Genomic DNA, 3,981 nt, shown 5'->3' with positions numbered 1-3,981 from the left:
GACCGTGGCCGCCATTAGAAGATGGCGCCGGCTTCCACTGTGGCCTGTGATAAACAACTCCTTTTTTGGAGAGTTGGCACGTAATCCCTTATCACCCTATGAGAAAGCTCCACGTGGCAGCTTTGCATTGGGGCTTGAGATGCTTTATTAAGGCTGGGAGGGGCATCCAAGAGGGAGAAGAAGAAATATCAGGGACCTGAATAAACTGCTGAAAGAAGATTCCTGAGTTGCGTCGTCCTTGCGGGCAAGGGGTCGCGACAATATTTGCTGTATATTTATAATGACCCAGTTTCTTAGAAGTTTTTACATCATATAAGAAGTCAAAAGAACATCTGAAAAATGATTTGGAAGTCTTAAATAAGTAGTAGTCTAGTAAAACAGACATGAAAATCAACTCAAGTTTCAAATTCATTTTTGTAGAAATATTACATAGGCTTTTTGTACTTTTAAAAAACAACTTGTTCTAACTGATTTGTGCCCAGGGTATCAACTCTTTTAAAATTACTTTTGAAATAGTTTCTAACTCAAGAGTTTTTCTATAGAAATAATTCAGATTACGTCTACAGTAAGTGTCAACAGGCTGCAGATGCTGCTCAGTAATAGAGAGCTTGCCTAGCATGGAGAAGGCCTTGGAGTTTAACTCCCAACACTGCAAGGGAAGGAAAGGGAGAGAAGGGACAAAGAAGGAAGAAAGGAAGGAAAAAGGGAGTGGACAGGAGGGGAGGGAAAGGAATGAGTCATTACAATAAAAGGGCAAGTAGTACAAATATATGATGTAGTAGCTCTTTAAATTATTTTACAAAGCTTTAGAATTTTAGTTACATCAAACTGGTTGACATTATGACTGAATGGAAGAGCACATAAAAAGCTCTGTCTTGGGCTGGATGAAACTAAACTAAGGGGTGGGTGGCAAGGAGAGGAGTCCTCTCTGGCTCAACTGGGACAGACGGGAACCCTCACTGCTTCAGGATGCATGGCATAGTGAAGGGGCCAAGACTTCCCTGACAGGCACTTGAGTGTGCTAGGCTCCTGGGATCCTATGACTGTGGCTTCCCATCCCCATGCCCACAGCTCTACATCCCACCCCTGCAGCTGCTTCACATTGGTATGCTCCATTGCCTGGTGCAGGTTTGAGTTCCTCACCAAAGACCTGAGTGTTCACAGCCTGTTAGGGCATGGCTGGACAGACTGTGGCTTCAGCAGCATTAGGCAAAGCAGACTTGGTGTGATGGAGTGGCCAAGGGGTGCCCCTCAGCTGTATTTGGGACTCATCCTAGAAGATGTACACAGGGCTTTGGCATCATTGTCTGCAGATATGAAACCAGGCCCTCATCCTTGTGGATATCCTTGGGAGTTGGTGATATATGCAGCTATTGCATTTTTTGCTGTTCTCTTGTTTCTGTGGACATGTTGTCAATGTGTTAGAGGCATTTATTATGTGAGAAGAGGAAAAAAAGCTTGCTCTAAAACTTGCTGGACTAATTGAAGAAAAATGTGTACTACTTGAGAAAGTTAGCCTTGTGCAAAAAGAGTATGAAGGCTTAGAGTCATCTTTAAAGGTTGCCATTTTGGAGAAGAAGTCTATAGAAGCAGAAAATTTGGAGTCAATGTATGAAAAGCTGGATAGGTCTAAATCTAAACTTGGGGATGAAATACTCTTTCTAGAAAAAGAGCTTAAAAAAGAGAAAACTAAACATTCTCAACAGGATGAATTAATGGCAGATATATCAAGAAGGATTAAGTCCCTAGTAGATAAATCAAAACCCCTCAAGTTACTAATAGCCAAATCTGAAACAACCTTGAGAATACTTCAAATGAATGTAGAATGATTTAAGGTAGCAATAAAAGAGGTTTAGAAAGAAAATTTCCAACTTCAGGATAGTCAAAAACAACTTTTACAAGAAGCTGAAGTATGGAAAGAAAAAGTGAATGACCTTAATAAACAGAAAATAACATTGGAAGACTCTCTATGCAGAACAAGTTCTAAGAGAGAAAGAAAATTACATTAAGTCTCTGACTCAACACTTGGTTCAGATGAAAGATTGGGCTTCTGTGTTTGGAGAAGACCTAAAAGATGATGGTAACTTGGAAATGAAAATGAAGAGTGAATCGGAAATTGGTGCTCACTTAGACGATCAGCCAAAAGGAGTTTTGAAGGAACAGGTTTATAATGCTAAGTTAAATGCCCCTTTTAAAAACCTTAGAAGGAGAATAAAATAAAATGTTTACTTTATTATCTGAAGTAGATGAAGTAAAGGAAGACCTTATAGAACATATTAAAAACCTTAAGACAGAGCAAGCATCTTTGCAGTCAAAAATACACAATTTAAAAGAGAGAATCAGAATCTTCAGCAGAAATTTAATGTCATGATTGAACTATAACAAAAAATGTAATGAAACTCCAAAGGAAATTAATAGGAGAGGAAAATTACTGGGTTGAGCAAGAGGAGAAACTTTCCAAAGTGGATGAAAACATCAGCCATACAACTGAACATTTGGAGAACTATAGAAACCAAGTCAAAAATCTTGAAGAAGAACTAGAGAGAACCATTCTTTCTTATCAGGAGCAGATTATGTACTATGAAAAAAAGCACATGATAATGAGCTGGCAGCACACAGTGCTAAAAGTTACCTCAAGATTTAAGGAAACAAAATGCTTACAACAGACAAAAATTAAGTGAAAATGAGGTTAAATTTAAACTTTTTAGGAAAAGATTCTTATGCACTTGATGATTCAAATACAGCCTTTGCCAGAGATCATTCCCAAATGGTCCCTCACTATTGGGTCAAACTTCATCTGAAATGATAGGACCTAATTTGGAGAAGAAGGGTCCATTCATATTCTCATCTTTGGTGCCAGTGGGAGGAGAAAGAGGCTCAAGAGGCCGAGAGAGTCATCTGGAACCTCAGATTATCAATGACAGGAGAAAATAAGGCTATGTTGGGTTAATTGATCCTCAAGAGTGCCTCATAATCCTGGGCCCCTGTCACCTCCATGGGAAAAGGCCTGTAGGATGATGATCCCTCCACCAGGTAAACCATATTCGGATCCACATCTTCCTCTACAAAGGGAGGATGTATATTATTCTAATTATGGTAGACTATCTGGACTGGCAGAACACAGAAATTTTAATATGCTTTCTTTTGGATAAAGCGTATGGGCCTCTGTCTTCAGAAATGGAATCTAGTAAAAATGATATCAAAGTCAATCTTGGTAATTCTTATGTGCCTGATTCATCTCTCATTGCTAAAAACCAAGCAACTGGCTCTAGTTTTGTTTTTTCATCTTCCCCTCCAGTCAGAGGTGCATTGTTTCCAGTGGACCCAAGGAGTCAGTTCATGAGAAGACAAACTTTTTTTCCTCCACCTTCACCAGGAAACATATATGGAGCATCTAGAGATTATTTTCCACTGGGGCCCACCACCCCCTCCATTCCCAATGGGAAATGTCTATTCACTGAGGTGTTTTTCTCATGATCTTCCACCAAGAACTGCATTCCTCCCCTATGTCCACATTCTGAAAGTAGAAGTAAGTTACCTTCAGGGTTGATTCCACCTTGAAATGAGACTGCTACTGAAAATCCAGAACCACAACAAAAAACCTGATATTTCTGATCTCTTTTCAAAAGTAATTTGACTTATCTCTCATTTTAAGTTGAAGTATCTGTTTTTGCTTAAGTAAGTGATTATATTTTGCTACAGTTGAAGCTTAATGGAATTATAAATCTTAGGATAGTATTTTATAAATAAAGATGATTTAAAATGAATTTTATGAGTAAATTATTTTCATTTTATTTTATTCTAGGTAGTATAACTTAATTTGATTAATTTACTATTATGTAAGCAACAATGGGATTTTTGTATACAAAATCTTGCAGTCGGGAATATTTTAAAATCCAAAGAAAGCATATGCAAATAAATGTACTTATTATGATTGTAGCATATGTGAAAGTAACTTTATGTTTAATGAAAGATTTTAAT

The 3,981-nt window shown here is 38.0% G+C and overlaps 1 pseudogene; it reads left to right on the top strand.

The window, feature by feature from the left end:
* Positions 1–1,228: 1,228 nt before the first annotated feature.
* Positions 1,229–3,606, top strand: LOC114080530 (melanoma inhibitory activity protein 2-like; annotated as a pseudogene).
* Positions 3,607–3,981: the final 375 nt, after the last annotated feature.

Source organism: Marmota flaviventris, chromosome 6 (genome assembly GCF_047511675.1).
Source record: "Marmota flaviventris isolate mMarFla1 chromosome 6, mMarFla1.hap1, whole genome shotgun sequence".
Taxonomy (NCBI): Eukaryota; Metazoa; Chordata; class Mammalia; order Rodentia; family Sciuridae; genus Marmota; species Marmota flaviventris.
Note: the sequence above shows the minus strand (reverse complement) of the source record. Positions and strands in the feature narration are given on the sequence as shown.